Genomic DNA, 18,279 nt, shown 5'->3' on the forward strand with positions numbered 1-18,279 from the left:
CGTAAAGCTCCCTGGGTGGTCAGAAATGACCAGGGTTGAGAATCACTGGGTTTGAGACAGAAACCCTAGACTTGGGATCAGATGGTCCAGCTGTAGGTGCCACCAGGCTTGCTGAGACAGGTTGGGGGTGGGGGGATGCGCTGGGGGTTTGGGATGGAAATGCTATAACATTTGGTTGTGATGATCATTGTACAACTATAAATGTAATAAAATTCATTGAGTAATAAAAAAAAATAAATGAATGTAAAAAATTAAAAAAAAAAAAAGAAACCCATAGCTCATCAATAAGACAGAGTCCCAGAAGAAACAGACTCGTGGACATGGAGGACAGACTTGTGGTTGCCAAGGGGGAGAGGGAGGGAGTGGGATGGATTGGGAGTTTGCATTTGGAGTGGATAAGCAATGCGGTCCTGCTCTATAGCACAGACCGATGTCCAATCACTTGTAATGGAACATGATGGAGGATAATATGAGAAAAAGAATGTATGTATATGTATAACTGGGTCACTTTGCTGTACAGCAGAAATGGACAGAACATTGTAAATCAACTATAATAATAATAATAATAAAAAGACAGAGTCCCAGAGTTCCTGCTCAAGGGATATACATAACAACAACAACAAAAGAATCTCTCCAAATCTAAAGACTTATGAGCTGCCGTCTGAGGCCTCTCTCAGGCGCCGTCTGCCTCTTTGCTGAGGTGCCAGAGTCTGTTTGGAGGGTGCCCAGAGTGATTTTACCCTACAGGGCTTCTCCCTCTGACAGGGGAGCGCTGGAAATGTCCAGCGATTGGAGAAGATATAATTGCAGATGCTGCTTGGGATCTGTGAGCCAAAGCAGCTGCTGGGAGGACTGCCGCCCACCCCACCCCCACTGCTTTCCCCCAGCTGTACACTCCCTGCAGAGGGAGTCCCGTTCATTCGGAAGGGTCTTCCTTCTGGGGTAGGAAACAGCTACCACAGCCTTCATGTGGCTGCCTCCTGGGGAGGGGAGCTTATTTTATTTTGTAATTTTTAAATTTATTTTTGTCTTCTTAGGGCTGCACCCATGGTATGTGGAAGCTCCCAGGCTAGGGGTCGATTCGGTGTGCCCTGCCTACACTGCAGTCACAGCAACGTGGGATCTGAGCTGCATCTGCAACCTACACCACAGCTCACGGCAACTCCGGATCCTTGACCCACTGAGCTGAGCCAGGGATCGAACCCACAACTTCATGTATACTAATTGGGTTCATTACCACAGAGCAACGATGGGAACTCCGCTTATTTTAATCAGCGGTTTCTAAATCAGTTCAGCAAAGATCTAAATCAATTCAGAGATCTACACAGGATGACCTGGAGGCATTCATAGAAGTGCCCTGAGCTGGGAGTCAGCTGATGCTGATACTTGATGGCCAAGCCTTAGCGAGTGTATAAAGTACATCCATACACTCAGAGACTCACAGCAGCCCTGCGTAACAGGTGGGATCCCCCCATTGCACAAATGGGAAAATTAAGGCTGGGAAGGTTAAAGAACTTGGATCAGCCCCTTTTTGCTCCAGAGGGCGTGGGCCTCAGAGTCAGACCCCCAGGGGCCCAGTTCTGGTCTTGGGCGTGTGGCTTCATGACCGCCCTGTGCTTCTGCGTCTTCTCCTGAGAAATGGGGATAACCAGGATTTGCTACATCATTTGCTGGGCTTGGTGCAGAATGGAGCCAGGGCCCCGTATTAAAAAGTATTATGAATTTCAAGACGGTGAGAGTGGAACATGAACCCAAGCACAGGGCCCTGCGGGCTGCCTGGGTCTCTCCCTCTTGAAGCCTTGCTCTCAAAGTCGGCCCAGGGGGTGATAATGTCAACTTCACAGGTGGTTTCAAAGGTAAAGTGAGGGAGTTCCCCAGAGGAAACAAATCCGACTGGTATCCATGAGGATGCAGGTTCGATTCCCTGGCCTTGCTCTTGGGTTAAGGATCCCACGTGGGTTAAGGATCCTACGTGGGTTAACCTCATGGGTTAAGGATCCGGCATTGCCATGAGCTGTGGTATAGGTCAAAGACACAGTTTGGATCTGACGTTGCTGTTGCTGCGCCTGTGATGTAGGCTGGCAGCTATAACTCCGATTCAACCCCTAGCCTGGGACCTTCCATATGCCACAGGTATGGCCCTAAAAAGCTAAAAAGAAAAGTGGGTAAAGTGACAAATAGGGAGCCCTTAACAGTGCCTGGCCTACAGGAAACCCTAGACAAAGGGACACTCCCCGGGGACCTGGCAAAGGCAGAGCACCTGAGAAGGGAAGCCACAGGACACAGCCAGACCTGGACCTGGGCATCAGGAAAAACAAGGCCAGACGGTAATGCCACCAGGCCCAGGCCTGCCCCGCCAGGCAGGCCACTGGGCTGCAGAGGGACGTGACATTCCCCAAGCAGAAGACAGCTCCCGAGGGCGCGCTGCCCTTTCTATAGCAACCAGTGCCTGGGACCTGTGCTGAACACAGGGACTGCTGCTTAAACACACTCCTGGCTCCCTTTGGGCCCATGGTGGCTCCCATGAAGGAGGCCGTGCCAGCCATGAGCTAATTCCCCTGGCTGCTGAGGGAGCCAGGTGGGTGCAGCCCAGTCATTGCACCAGCACTTCATCTCACTGTGACCTCATCTGTCCACTTGGACAACTTCCAAATCCACTTCCTAGATGGGAGCCGAGGGCAGGAAGGATGCTGGTGACCCATTCTCTCTCCCTCTCTCCTCCCCTCTCTCTCTTAGGGGGCCCTTGCTCCCTCACTCCCTCACCCAGCATTTTCCTAAGAACCTCAAAAGCCACTTTCTCCCAATTCGGATCCCCAGGCTCCTGCCTGCTCCTTCCAGTCTGCGGTCCTTCCCTAGAATTATCTCATTTCTTCTCCATGATGCTTAGTCTTTCCAACACTAAATACCAGGCCTTCTCACAGCCCTCATGACTTTACACAAGCTGTTCCCTCCACCGGGAACGCCCTTCCCTCCCTCTCCACCTCTGTTCGCAGGGATTTCCCCCTTCAAGTTGTCCTGGACTTGCCCAAGCTGTGTGTGCCCCCGGGGTGGCAACAAGACCATGTGGGGGAAAAAGTTATGTCATCACAACAACATTAGTTGCCGCTTACTCAGAGCAGATCACGCCAGGCATTGTTCTAAGAGCATTACATGCACAAACACATTTAATCCTCACAACACCCCTACGAGGAAAGTATTATCATTGTCTCTGTGACACAGATAAGGAGACCGAGACACAGCGAGGTCGAGTCCCTTGCCCAGGGTAGGATTTGCCTCCTGCACGTGCCACAATCTTAAGTGTGGCAAGTGTGAAGGTGGGATTTGAACCCCTGCAGTCTGGCTCTAGGTTGGCTCATCACACTGGGCTCAGGGGCTTCTCAGACTATAGCACTTCTACCGGGGACTTTCTCGATGTTTCTTTTCCTGTACTCTGAGTGTCATGAGGGCGAGGACCAGGCTCTTCTGGCCCCCCAGCCCTCAGCACCACGCTGCCCTCCTTAAACGTTCATGGAAAGAATGAGCAAACAGAGCAGGTTCCCTACCCGCATCCCTCTCGCTGAGGCTGCACCTGCTCACAGAAGCAGAGGGGACCTGGGCTTCCCTATTTGTCCCTGGGGACCGCCCCAGACCCCGGGGTCCTGGACACAGGCTGTCAGGCCCCAGAGGACCCTGCCGTGGGTGACAAGACTGGGAGCTGGCGCACAGAGAGAGCGGTCCAGCATCACGAGGACAGCGTGGGGCCCTCCTCCACCTCCAGTAACGCGAGGCGAGGTGATTTCTGCCCAGTGTCCCTTCCCTCCCCTGGAAAGGGCATTTCTGTGCCCTATGAGGAAGCCACTCCCTGTGACTCTGAGGTGTCCTATCCCCATTGGGAGGTCACAGGACTCAGATGGGGCCAATCAGAGCCCTCCTGGGGTTTTGTGCCAGGACCATCCAGAAGCTGGTCATGCTCCACCCTGGCCTGGGGCTGCCAGGGCCCAGCTTACTTACCACAGCAAGAGGGTCTGCCTGGCAAACGAAGCCAAGGGCACAACATAGTCAGAGGCCTCCAGGTGGGCCTTTGGGAAGCAACCTCCCTGACCTTGACTATAGAATCTACATATATTCTCTTTGGTTTAAGCTTCTTTGAACTGGGTTTCTGTAACTAACATAAGCCATGTGTTGGCCAAAGAATATAAAGAAACACAGTGGATGTTTTTTGTTTGTTTTTTGTTTTTCTTTTTAGGGCAATGCTAAAATTCCAAGGCTAGGGGCTGAATGGGAGCTGTAGCTGCCGGCCTACACCACCGTCACAGCCACAGCAACGCTAGATCCAAACTGTGTCTGCAACCTACACCACAGCTTACAGCAATGCCAGATTCTTAACCCACTGAGCAGGGTCAGGGATTGAACTTTCATCCTCATGGATACCAGTCAGTTTCATAACCTGCTGAGCCGCAACAGGAATTCCTAATATTTGTTGGTAATTGTGCATGAGACTTGAGCTTGGCCAATCAGATGCCCCGGCCCAGGATTCTGAATCTGGTGTGTGAGGCCAGGATGGAGGGACGTCGAGCCTTGGAGGCAGGGGACATGGCATCGTCTTAGCCAAACCGTCCCTGCCGGAGGACTGTGAGAGGGTAAAATATCATGATGTAAGAAGAAATATAGGAGTTCTTGCTGTGGCAACGTGGGTTAAGGATCCAGTGTTGCTGCAGCTGTTGTGTAGGTCGAAGCTCCAGCTTGGATTCAATCCCTGGCCTCAAAACTTCCATATGCCGCAGGTGTAGCCAAAAAAAAAAAAAAAAAAAAAAAAAAAAAGAATATATATTTGATCTCTATCCCTGGTTCCTGAAACGGAGCTCCTAAGTGTAATTTCTTCAGTGATGAAAGCAACAGGAGTGCTTTTTGTTATAATATCTGAGCTCTGTCTCCAGTTCTTGAAACAGCCCTAGAGCATTCAGGTGAAAAGAGTATTGTTATTTATAACAAGCCCCCTTCGACCACACCTGAGTTTATATTAATGCAGTGACTTTTGGAAACCACTCAAGATGGAGAGCTGCTGCCCAGGGGAACCAACCACTTGATGAGAGGTTTGGAATTTTCAGCCACATCCTTGACCTTTGGGGAGGAGCGAGGGGCTGGAGGTTGACCTAATCAGCAACAACCAATGATGTAATCAGTCATGCCTACGCAATGAAGCCTCCATAAAACCCTGGCTGAAGGGGTTCCAAGTGCATCCAGGTTGGTGAGGTTCTGGGAGGGTGGTGCACCCAGGGAGGGCAGGGCAGTGCGGTACCTCCCCACACACACCTTGCCGTGTGTGCCTCTTCATCTGCCTGGTAAATAAAAGCACGAAAGGTGTCCCTGGACGTTCTGAGCCATTTGAGCAAATGCTAGAAGCTGACGAAGAGGTTGGGGCAACTCCTGGTTTACAGCCAGTTGGTCAGAAGTACAGGTGACAACCTGGGACTTGCAATTGGTGTGGGAAGTGGAGGACCCTCCTGTGGGACTGAGCCCTTAACTTGTGGGACCTGATGCTACCTTTACATGGATAGTGTCAAATTGAGCTACATCTCAGAATACACAGGTGATGTCTGCAGAGAACTGGAGCATTGTTTGGTGTGGAAAACTCACACATCTGGTGTCAGAAGTGTCCCAGGGCTGTGGTGCGTGTGAAAAGCCAGCCCCCCAATGAGTGGGTCTCAGATCATTATAGGGCTTCTCGCTGCTCTCTTTTCTGAGCTGCCCTGATTCGACCTGTTTGCTCTCTTGGGACTCTACCTCCTGCCAATTCTGTGTACACTTTACAATAGTACTCTTTTCTGCTGCTTACGACCAAGAGTGCTGACTGACCGAGGGGGAACATACAGTTCATGTGGGGAGGCAAAATACATAACTGAGGGCTAAGCTGTGTCATAAAATAACAAGAGGCTCCCTTCCCCACAATCCCACGTGTCCCTTCAAGGGGACGGCGCCATCTCCAGTTGAGAATGGAGAGTAGATGAACATTATCCTCTCAACAAAGTTGGTTTTTGGTTTTTTTTTTTGTCTTTTTTTGTTTGTTTGATTTTGTCTTTTTGCCTTTTCTAGGGCCGCTCCGGAGGCATATGGAGGTTCCCAGGCTAGGGGTCTAATCGGAGCTGTAGCCACCGGCCTATGCCAGAGCCACAGCAACACGGGATCCGAGCCGTGTCTGCGTCCTACACCACAGCTCACAGCAACACCGGATCCTTAACCCACTGAGCAAGGCCAGGGATCGAACCTGCAACCTCATGGTTTCTAGTCAGATTCGTTAACCACTGAGCCACGAGGGGAACTCCCTCTCAACGAAGTTTTATGAAGAGTCCATTCGCATTTTTAGTTGATGGGTGTCCTAACTTACAATCTACAGGCCTCGCTCAATGAGGACGTAATAATTTTCCTCATGTGTGAATTTACTATTACGCTGCTCCCTCTGGCAGAAGTGCCACCCCTGGGTCCTTGTGCATAAACTGACAAACGCTGATTTAAGGCTTGGGGACACATGCAGCACAGACTCCTTCGTTCATGCATGTGAGGCCCACGAGCCTCCCAGCAACAGACCAGTGGGTAGCAGAAGCCGGGAGACTGGCAAAAGTGGGAACAGACCCTTAGGACATCCTGGCCCTACTAGACCTGCCTTGCTGAAGAAATTCAGATCCTGTGGGGTCTAGGCCACAGTGTAGCCAGTTCTGCACTGCGGATGTGTCCCCACTGGGGGCAGGGCCCCTCCCTCTGTTGTCCCTTGCTGTGCTTTCTGCTGCCTCTGCTCATCTACCTTCTTCTTTTTTTTTTTTTTTTTTTTTTTGGCTTTTTAGGACCTCACCCATGGAGATTCGGAGGCTAGGTGTCAAATCAGAGCTGTAGCCGCCGGCCTACACCACAGTCACAGAAATGCCAGATCTAAGCCGCGTCTGCAACCTACACCACAGCTCACGGCAACGCCAGATCCTTAACCTGCTGAGCAAGGCTGGGGATCGAACCTACAACCTCATGGTTCCTAGTCGGATTCATTTCTGCTGCGCCAAGACAGGAAGTCCCTGCTCATCTACCTTCTACCTCTGAGGGCCTCAGGCTCCTGAGTCAGGCCAGATGGACCACTCCCTACAAGAGAGCAGCCCTGTGGGCGTGCTGTGTTGTTTCCAAGCCTACAACCCTCATTAGAGAGACTCAGGCCCAGGGCTCAGGGGCTGCCCAAGGAGAGGCAGTGTCTTGTGGGGAGCAGGGCGCTAAAAGGAGGGAGCAGCAGCACCCATCTGGCTTCCAGTTTGAGGCCCACCTCCCACCTCTCAGCAAGGCCGCACAGCCCCACCTTCTACCCACAGGCTGTGACCTGAGTGGGGGCCAGAGGCTGCTGGGGGCTGAGGACACAGGGGACCCCAGCTCCTGGGCTGCAGGTCTGTCCTCTGGGACTGGAACCCATCTCCAGTGGGGGCTGCTGAGACCTGGGGAGTCACCTTGCCTCACCTGTCCAGGTCTACAGCCTCTCTTTTGAAAATGGGGTTGTTGCAGCATCTACCCTGGGAGAGAGAGGGGAGAAGGGCTGGGTCTTATAAATAAATTCAAGCTCAGGCCACAGCTCACACCTGAGTCTTTTTCTTTCCTTTTCTGAAACAGCTAAATCCCTTTTGGTTCCAGGTGGGTGACAGGTCAGCAGGTCTGGGATGTGGAGGTGGAGCTGTGATAAGGCAGGCTTTTCTGTCTGGGTTTCATTCTAAACCCTGATGCCTATCTTAAAGGGAGAGTCCAGGCCGGAGCCTCAGGACTGACCTCCAGTGGTCAATGGGAGCTGTGAAATCCCACCTGTGTTAAGCAGACTTTCGAGAAACCTAACGACGGGGCTGAGAGGCTGGGGGGCACAGCCCTGTGCCCACAGAGCTGCCCACAGGGGCCAGGGCGCTTTGAAGAGCTGCCAGAGAGCGTGTCTTCTCGCCTCCTCCGAGGTTGCCATGGTGACCGAAGCAGGAGGGGACACCCGCTGGTCTGGCCCTACTCAGATCATCTTTCCCAGCTCATCTTCATTCCAAGTCTTGGTCAGAGCTGGTGTTGAGAGTGTCTGGGATGGGGGAAGACATCGTGCAGAGACAGGACTCTGGGCACCAACTGTGTGCACGTGGTGAGGGTGAACTGAGTGGGGACATTGTGGGGGGGGGCTTTGTTGTGCTCTGGGTGTGCGGTGGGAGATGCTAGTGGGGGAAGTGGCGGGGGGGTGTCTGAATTCCTCCCACACACTGTGATGAACCCCACGGGGGAGGGAAAGCTGCCCACCAGGAGAACCTTCCACTTCCCAAACCCCGGAAGCCACTGATTTGCTGCCTGGGTCACTCCTCTTGCCACAAACCATCATGAGAGTCCAGCCATTTCCTCTGAGTTTGGGGCTGTGCTCCCCTCCCTCAAGCTCATTCCATCAATTGCCTCCTCCCTGATCTCACACACTGGCTCAGAGGGCACTGCCACGGAGACCAGCTCTGACCCCCCACTGAGATGTCCCTGCTTCATTTTCTTCAGAGCTCTTTCCACTCACATACTCAGGATGCTACAGGTTGATCTGCTTTCTTGTTTATCACGCGTCTCGCTGATGGGAATGTAAGCCTCTTGAAGTCAGTGATGTTCTCTTGTTCACTGCTGTGACCGTAACTCACAGAACAGAGCCTGGCACACAGTAGGTGCTTAGTAAAGTTGTTGAAAGAGTGAATGAGTGACTGGATGAATGAAAGAAAGACTTTCTGGGTAGTTGGTTTCATCCCCTTGTCTGTCCCTGGCCCTTGGTGGAACTCCCTTCTCTTCACTGGGTCTAAAGCTCTGCTTTGAAGCTCATTGGAGGCTTCCTCTGCAAAGCCCCTCAGGACACCCCACCTTCCAGGCCATTCTCTGAAGGCCTCTGTCACTCTAACAGCACACTGCAATGGGGGCTTCCCTGGAATTATTTTCGCTTTTGTGTCCTGAGCACAGGGCTCTGCAAACTGCAGGTGCTCCATACATGCTGAGGACAGCAGTGCTGTGAGCCAGGAAACAAATTCACACCTCCAGATGGTTTCCTGCCCAGTAGACCTCCTGCAGGTTTAAGGTCAGAACGTTTCTAGTGAGCCTGAATGGGGTGGGGATGGGGGTTTGGGAGACTGGTCTCAGCCTTTCCCTGTAGCCTCATGCTTGACTCTGACCAAGTCTGCAAGCCCAGGTCAAACCCCACCCCATTCTGCAGTCTGCCGTCTATAGGAGCGGGCTCTTTCTGAATGGAACGGATCCCTCTCCCCCTGGCACTTCCCTGCACCAGTCTCAGGTACTAACCATCGCCCCCTCGAATCATATTAGTCATCTTTCTGATGTCCCTGTTAGATGGACAGCTATGGCTCTGTTCAGCCCCCTTCTGTGGGGACCACTCCTGTATCATTCCAGGTCCTTCATGACAGTAAGTCATAGCTCCCTGGCCATCGTCCCTGCCCCCAGAGATACCAAGTGTCCCAGACATAGACATTCATTTTAGCTCTTACTCTGACAGTAGTGACCGGTCCAGTGAGTGTGCATATGGCCAAGCAAGGCCAGTCTGAATAGTTCCCTGGGATTTAAATACAGACATTTGGAGAAATAAGGTATATTTTCTGCTGGGATATATTGGCTGCAGAGACCTAAACCTACAGTTTCCAGGGTCCCTCTTTCTCAGCCTCACAGAAGAAGCCCGTTTGCAATAAGAAGGATAAGCCTTTGGGAAGGAGGACGAGAAAGAGAGAGATCTGGCAACATCTTTCGAGCCGCTGGTTCCATCAGTGCTCAAAGACGGTCACGTCCCGATTCTATGCGCTAATAAATTCTCCTTTGCTTGAGTTAGTTTAAGCTGGCCTTCTGTCTCTCGCGATCAAAGGGGGCCCGAGTCACCGACGTGCACTAGACTATGAGACTCCAGAGTCACAATCTGTCTCCACGACTTGCCCACACTTCTCACAGTAACTTGCCTGGTGTCACCAGGTCAACTTTAATGCATATATTCTGGATAAATAAAAGGACGACATAGATGGCCCTTCTCTGTACCTGCACCCAGGGATAAGTGAATATTCTTAGAAGCAAAGGAAGTGGGGGGGGGGTAGCCAGCGCTGTGTGCTCCAGGCTCGGTGTGGATGTCTAGGTGAACCCTTGGGGTGACCCTCAGACAAGACTAAAATTACTTCTACTTTACAGGTCACACGCAAATGAGGGAAAGAACCAGCACTTCAGCCCAACACCCATGCTTGGACCAGGTCCCCAGATGGCTTCACATGCAGAAAAGGGATGAAAAGCATACTTTTTTAGCAATTCAATGTTTTAAAACCCAGCATTTTTAGGAACCCCAGGGGCAAATACTAACATTTAAATGTTGTCATGACAAGGCTTTGTTTTCCTGGGCAATTGATCTGCGCAGGAGAGTGGGACTTAAGCACCTGATCCCAAGCCCCTCTCACAGGCAGGAGCCCTGGTGGCAAGGAGACTGAGTCTAAGGAGAGTCTGACATCCATGGGAAACCTCCCATTCAAGTCACGTGGTTTGTTGGAACTGGAGCTCTGTACCCGGCCCAGGACAGAACTCACTTCACCTTGCCATGGACTTTCTGTTGCAGGGGTGGGGGTGGGGTGGGGTTCCCAGGCCAGCCCTCACTTCCTCACTTCCTGCTCCAAGCAGCCTGGGGCACTTTCCCACCAGGGGTCCCAGCACTGCTGCTGGGGGATGGGAATGGGGCCACCATTTTGGACAGGCCCAGCCCAGGTGGGCAAGACATGTCCTTGGCCTGGGAGTCAGCTCCAGGCCCCCCAAGGCAGGCTACTGTGTTGGCAACTCCTTTCCCCTCAGGGCTCCGCTTCTCCCCTTTGAAATGCACGCCCTTCCAAGTGCAGAGTCTGGACCACAGCACCGGGAGGGGCTGTCACTCTGTCATGAAGTCTCACCCACGCAGGGCAGGGGCAGAGGAATGCACTTACCCAAGTTCTCTCTGGCGTTTCTCCCAGGGAAATTTGTTTTCTGGCGTCCCGTGCTAACGGCTGCACCTCATCTTCTCACTCAGAGCTTCCGTGGCCACACCTGGAATCACGAGAACCACAGACACTTGGAAATCACCCTGCAGGGTGCAAACCTTTCCCCCACACTTGATGGCCTGGGCCAAAGAGGTCTTCCTCAAAGTTACCACAGAGAAACCACAAACCAGAGACGTCACAACACTTGCCTGGAGTCACACAGCTCTGTTTGAGGAGCTGGCTGGGCTTGGACCCATGTCCTCTGACTTCAAGTGGAGCTTCCATTGCCTAGAATATGGGGAAAGCTTGCTCTGTCTTGCTGGGACATTGTGAGCTCAGAATCTATAAAAATACTTGTTAAGGCCTCTGCACATTCAGAATGCTTGGTCCACGCTGAATAATTGATGGGCCCAGCTCTGGGCTGCAGAGACCGGCCCCCAGGCCTCCTGCTGTGAGGCTGGGAATGTGGAGACCTTTCCTATTCTGTCCCCCAGTGAAGGACAGGCTGAGAAAACTGCCCAGAAAGAGTTGTGCATCCCCGTTGGAGGGGGGAGAGGCCCTGGCTCCCGGGAGCCAGAGATCTAATTTATTGCCTTCACTGAAAGGAGAGGAGGAGGCACAGGATTGCTGTGGGGAGGGGCTGCCAGGCCACCCAGAGTCGCCGCCACCCTGTCCCTTCCAAGGCTGTGAGGCCCTGGGAAAGGGCTGCTCAGGCACCTTTCTCCACCCAGCCAGGCCAGGAGAAAGGTGCCTGAGATTCTGAGGGTCCCCCAGGGGGGGTCGAGGGATTAGCCTTGAGAATTGCAGCATCTGAGCGGAGGTTCTCCTTCATGAGAACGTCTGACAAGGCAGAGATGCAGAGATGCCCAGGAAGGGAGAGGTGGTCTGTTGCCACCCGCTGCGTGTGACCTCAGAACTCTTCTGGCCAAAGGCCATGGAGGCAGGGATTAAGGGGCAGAAAGCAGACACAGAGTGGCCTTTAAAGCAATTTGCAAAGATCAAAGTAGAAGGTGGTTCAGGCGGCTGCTCTGACTTTCAGAACAGGCAACATTTCACATCTAAGGACACGGGGACAGTACACCTTCCCCCGTGGGGTGTGCCCACCCCACCAGATGGTATCCTAACTGGCATTTGTCTCGGCCCCCAACCTGGGCAGAGTTTGAGGTAAATAAGTCCACAGGGTAAGCGGCTTCAGCTTTAAGTATGAAGCGACCCAGCTCCAGCTCAGATGGGAGACAGCTGGGATGACTGGCTTTCTGTTTCACTCTGCATCACAGGCTCCAAAGTGCTTGCAAGGGCTTCCCAGGAAAGTTTGTGCAGTGCTCGTGCTTCTGCAGGTCACCTCACTGGCACACTCTTTCCCAGGCATGCTGACCTCTCGAGGGCTTGAAGGGCCCCCAGAACTCCCCTGTGTTTGGGCTCTTAGGGGTGGGGGGCCCAAGGTGCAGCCCTCCCTCTCCGGGGCCCAGGCAAAGCAGAAAGTAGGATGTGGGACCTTGCTTCAGCTTGAGCTTGAGCTTGAGCTGAATGTAGCCGGGATGCTGAGCTGCCTGAGTCCACACCTCACAGAGACAAGGGATCAGGCACAGGAGAAAGAGATGGAGTGAGTTAGGGCTGGGGCAGGGCTGGGGCTTGGGGGATGTGGGTAGATACCCGCCCCCCACGCCCCCAACCCTTACTAATTCCCTGATCTTGGGATCATAACGGAATCTATTGCAAAGCCTTGGAAGGCTCCAATGAGACAGAGTGGTATGTGAATTCTTACTTATGCCTCTAATAGGACTGCTACCTCCTGCTCATGACAGTGCTCGGCTGGACCTCTCCTTGGCTGCTGAACCACTAAAGTTAGCTCGTGCATTTCTGTACAGAAATCAGTCCAGAACACCATTCTACTGTCAGCCCAGGTCTCTGGGCTGCAAAAATCATCTTTTCTGGTTGCCACCTCTGATGGACTCTGCATTCCTTGAGGGCAGGTGTTTTATGCTTCCTTGGGGAGATGTCAGTGATTGATCTTAAAACCCTTATAGACACAGTGGTTTCACTGGGCCAGCTGCCACCAGCTTCGTTTAACAAGGGCGCATTCAAACCGCAACTTCCCAAACCTGGCCAGGGCTCTGGTACACACTTGGCTGTCTTTCTCTCTGCTCTACACCAGACATTTCATCATTAGTAAGCAAATGTTAGAAATGCACTCTCCTTGGTGAAAACAGAGGTATTCAAGATATGTGGGCCAAACGAATTCTGCGACACTCTTTACTCTCGCAAGAGCAGGGTGAGAAAATCTGGTGAGATCTCAGGGTGGGAGGATGTGTGGTCACAGCTCCCAGAGAGACAGATGGTGTGACTTCACTGAGCCCACAGAACAGGCCATCTGAACTCTGTTGGACCAGTCTGCAAAAAAACATCGTTCAAAAAATTCTGCTACATGTGTGGCAGAATTCCGTCTGAGGCTTATTTTCATTCAGCCTGATCATGAGGTTTTCTCCCACCTTCCTCCAAGTTTTCAGTGGCTCTGGTCAAATGAATAAACAAACAACAACACAACAAAACCTAAGAGTTTGGCCCTAACTGGTAGGTCAGTGTACAGTAAATCGGTTTCCCCAGGGAGAGGCACACGTAAGTGCTCACGGGACAAGGGAGATAGTGTCACTTTAACTTGATAATGGACAGGGGTGACCAGGGCCCAAAGTGGCCTCCTGGTCAAGGATCCTTATCCAGAACCTTCCTGGGTCCTTATCACCCTGGACCACCCCAGTTGGCCTTCCGGGGCTGAAGTGCCTAGCTCGCGGGCTTCCTGGAGTGAGGGAACGCTGCTCAGCCCTCAGAGGGCCCTGAGCTGTGGCTGAGGTGGACGTCACCGCCTGGACCCATTATGTCCCTGGAAATCTGCTCTGAGCTGGGCCTTTCAGGACCTAAGGGACAAGCCCTGTGATGAAGTTTCTGGGAACCTGTGACCAGCTCCCACGTTTGGATCAGGATACCCGAGGGGAATTTCTGGCCATAATGGAGAGATCGCCTTGGAGATGTAGGGACTTGGTCTGTGTCCCGGGAGAAGATGAACCCCACCCCTTTCTGGGACTCTGCAGAGGCTGCTGGGCAGGGGCCCGGGAGTGAAGCAGCCCCTGATGCTGAAAAGTTAATGGCCCTCACCTTCCTGGACAGGCGGCTGTGCTCTGTGTTCCCTTCCTTAAGGACCTTTTAGCTAAGGACCTTTCAGCAGGTGAGCACTGTTATGGGTTGGGCAGGGGGTGTGTTGAGTCACGCTCAGGAGGAAAGGAGACAGGTGTGCAGCAGCACAACATCTAACTTTTCCAGCCCACTTCTCTGTCTTTTCCTTTCCTTCTGCTCCTGCACCTCTCCAAATCCAAAGACAAGTGTGGAGGGGCTTGGGGGGAGAGTAGGGAGGCCCTGGGCTTTCACACATGACCATGCAAGAGCTGACACCTGCAGTCTTCCTAACTCATGTTGACAACTTGACTCTCTGGAGCAGCTCAAACTCTACAGACCGAAGGTAGAGTTCCTTCTAAACCCCTGGCCCACTTCCTGGGTCCTCCTCCTTCCGGGTCCTCATGCCCACCACTCTCGTTTAACCCCTGCTCACCCCCTTTGAGGTCTGCATCAGAATTTGCCTTTTTCCTTCCTTTCTTCTCACCCCAATCCAAATCCCAGCGTACATGTGCATATTGAGCCTTCCCAGTAAATCCTAAAGGATTTCCTATGAGTGAGAACTCCCCCACCCCCTACTCTGTCAGCTGGGAGCAAATAGCTCCAATGATCATTCATCATCCACCTTTGCAAACAACTCTCCATCCCAGGCAAGCAAAGAGCCCTTTCCAGAGAGAGAGCACTGCTCCTAGAGGCTTCTGGGAATTCCAGACGCTCCTATGGCACACCAAGGGAGTTTTCCACCAGCAAAATTTACCTAGAGAAAGCTGCCTGCCTGTGTGAGAAGCCTAACAAGCAGTTTCTTGTTGGTTGGCCTGGGGCTCAGTGGCTCTCTCTCTCTCTCAGCCATAGTGAGGCACTGCTTCAATTTACTTCCCTGCCAGCATCCCTCCTGGAAGGATGCCAAGCCTGTAGATAGGGAGGCGGGACTGTTAATTCAGTGGAAATCCACGCATGTAATTGGGGAGGACAAAACAGGAGCCAGTGCATGAGAAGTTGGGGTCTTTGGGCAGGCAGGGAGGAAAAGGGGGCGAGGGGGGGACCCTTCTCTCGGCTTCAGGGGAGCCTGGCTGCTTTCTGGCTCCACAGGGCCCTCGAGATGGCAAGGGACATTCCCAGGTCACAGGACAAGCTCTGCCACACAAGCCTCTTTTCCTCTGGGTCTGACTGGTTTCTCCCCTACCCCCAGGCCTCCTGGCTTGGATCTCCAAAAGCAGCCCCCCTTTGAGACCACTGTCTTATGAGTCAGGCACGTGGAGCTGAATCTCTCAGCTCTTTCACCAGCCCCATGAGCTGCACCGCGTTACTGAATCTCTTGGAGAGCCACTGGCAAAATGGGGGGCATAATGTCCCCTCAAAGGGCAATTGATTGTGAGGATAAAATGACCAGTGGGTGTGAAAGGCTCTCAAGCAGTGCCTGATCGGTAAACACAGTCAGGGAGGAAGAGCTGTCATTCTCACACACTTGGAGTGCAGCTTGTGGCTGCTTTGCCAAGTGCCTTATACACACGCTAGCGGAAGCTCCCATCCTGTGGATGTGGGCTGGAGGCGCCACGGCCCCCCTGCCCTCCCAGGACTCTGCCCAGCTCTCCACTCTCCATCCCCTGCCGGGTGGGGGCGGGGCAGGGCGGGGCGGTCTCCAGGGCAAAGGAAAGGAAGCTGCTTTAGAGCCACGCCTCCCTTGGGCGCTGGGAGGATTGCCCTATGGGATTCACCAGGAATGGCAGCAGGGAGCTGGTGGGAACTTAATCTGGGAGAACACGCCTGTGAGTTTAAGACTGGTGGTGGCCCCTGGTCCTGGAACTAAGCAGCTTCCAGATCTCAGCAGGAAAAAGGGATGAAAACATATAAAGGCAATAGGGAATTTTTTTCAAAGCAGAACTCTCAACCTGATTGGGGCATGGAGACACCTGTCCCTTTGCCTCGGGCTGCAGACCTTCCCGCCTTCTCCTAGTGACCTGGGTGCCCAACCACAAAGCTGTCCTGCTCTTTCCTCAGGGCCCTTCCCGCTGGGCAGTTCCCTTTGACCACACTGGCCTCAGCCCTTCCCGGCACTTCTCCTGAGTTAGGGGTTGCATCCTTGGGGCAGAGACAACCACATCACTGAGCCTAAAGTGGACAGAGGGGACGAGGTGGGCTTGGAGAGAAACCGAGTGGGGTTCCTCCCTTTCAGACATCAAACCCCAAATCTCTACCCAGATTTTATCCCTTAGCCAGGACCGGAGATGGACTCCAGCCAGGCTGTCCTAACCCCCTGAGAGGAGCCAGCCCCCAGGAGAGGGTGAGGCAGGGCAGGAGTGCGGGCGGGTGCAAGATGTCCAATCCAGGGCTCATTGGGGTGGTGCGCCCCCAGCCCAGGGCTGGGCTGCTCTCCACCGCTGCCAGCTCTAGGGACCTGTGGCACCCCAGCCCCCACCTGTGATGGTGCCACGGCCACAGACACATCACCCCCAGCCCGGTCCCCAGACCTGGGATTGTCCCAGCTCTGCTGCAAACCCACCTTCCTGGTGCTCAGAGGCCCCTTCTAGGGGTGTCACCGAGATCCCCGCTTCCTCCTTTCGACGCGGGCTCCCGCTCCGCAGCCTCCTCTGGCCCCGGCTTCAGGGCTGAGCCGTATTCTGCCTCCCTTTCTCTCTTGCTCTTGTTCCTGTGAATTCTCAGCACTATTCTTTTTTTTAAGGGACTTTTTTTTTTTTTTTTTTTGCGTTGCGTCAGGGCGGTTGCCTGGCGACGGCGGAGCTATTCCACCGCTAGCCCTTTGAGTCGCTATCCCCTCCTGCCTCTCATTCAAGTCTCCCCGCCCGCAGCTCCGGGGACCAGGGACGCGCCGGGGCCGCGAGACACGCCCCGGGTCCTAAAGCCCTTCTAGCTGTTTGTTCCTGGCCAGGACCTGCGCGCCAGCCGCCGCCCCGCCTCAAGTAGAAGCAAACCACACGCGATGGCCAAACCCTAGATGAAACCAAACCCAAATAGACTTAAAAAAAAAAAAAAAAAAAAAACCAAGAACCAAGAAACCAAGGCAGTTTTCACCCAAGAGTGGCAACGTGGCTTTGCCACCGTCAGCAGTTTGCCTGCGGGGAGCGGGCAGGAGAACCCCCTTCCAGCCGCGTCGGCAGGCCCAGCGCCTTCATTCCACCCACCAGCAGCTTAAGTTCCTACTACCAGCAGCAAAGCTCCTACTGAGGGCCCCACCATCACAGCGACTTCGCAGGGCAGATGTGGGTGTCCCCAGTTTACAGATGAGGAAACTGAGGCTCAGAGAGACTAAGTAGAAATAGATGCTCTGGGAGTTCCCGTCATGGCTCAGCGGAAACGAATCCGACTAGGAACCATGAGGTTTAGGGTTCGATCCCCGGCCTCGCTCGGTGGGTTAAGAATCCAGCGTTGCTGTGAGCTGTGGGGGTAGGTCGCAGGCGAGGCTCAGGTCCCGCTTTGCTGTGGCTGTGGCATAGGCCGGTTCCTAGCCTGGGAGCCTCCATATGCAGTGGGTGCAGCCCTAAACAGCAAAAAAAAAAAAAAAAAAAAAAAAAAAAGAAGAAAGAAAAGAAATAGATGTTCTGGAGTTCCAGTTGTGGCACAGGGGAAACGAATCCTACTAGTATCCATGAGGATGGGGGTTCGATCCCTGGCCCCTCTCAGTGGGTTAATGATCCAGAATTTTTGTGAGCTGTGGTGTAGGTCACAGTCTCGGCTTGGATCCCATATTGCTGTGGCTGTGGTGTAGGCTGGCAGCTTCACTCCTAGCCTGGGAACTTCCACACGGCCCAGGTCATGGCCCTAATAAAAAGAAAGAAAGAAATGTTTTTCCAGATCTGTCTCCCAGACCAGCTGGGAGGTAGGGGGTTGGGGGGGTTGCCCGGCCCCAGAGCATGTGCTCGCCCCACTAACCACAGCTTGCCTGGTGGCACAGAATACTGTGTGCTGTGTCAACCCATAGAGATAGTTGTCCCTGTTCCACCAGAGCCTGGAGCTCCAGGCACCTAAGATACATTCCAGACAGTGGCCAGTGCTGCCCCATCCTGGACTTTAGGATGGGTCCTGACTGTGGACAGGAGACTCCAGTTGGGGGGAGAGGGGAGGGCTGGGGAGTGCCTTTTCCTGGGACCTCCCACCTTAGGCCTGATGACTGGAAGTT

General features: G+C 53.4%; 1 protein-coding gene across 1 annotated transcript in view; it reads right to left on the reverse strand.

Moving 5' to 3' along the window:
- FAM167A (family with sequence similarity 167 member A) overlaps nt 1-16,978 on the reverse strand; it is a 40,253-nt gene extending 23,275 nt beyond the window's left edge. The window contains exons 1-2 of the mRNA XM_021072831.1: nt 16,645-16,978; nt 10,947-11,046 (exon numbers count right to left, since the gene is read on the reverse strand). The gene's annotated coding sequence lies outside the window, so the exon portion shown is untranslated. The remainder of the gene's footprint in view (nt 1-10,946; nt 11,047-16,644) is intronic.

The sequence above is a fragment of the Sus scrofa genome, chromosome 14 (assembly GCF_000003025.6).
Source record: "Sus scrofa isolate TJ Tabasco breed Duroc chromosome 14, Sscrofa11.1, whole genome shotgun sequence".
Classification (NCBI taxonomy): domain Eukaryota; kingdom Metazoa; phylum Chordata; class Mammalia; order Artiodactyla; family Suidae; genus Sus; species Sus scrofa.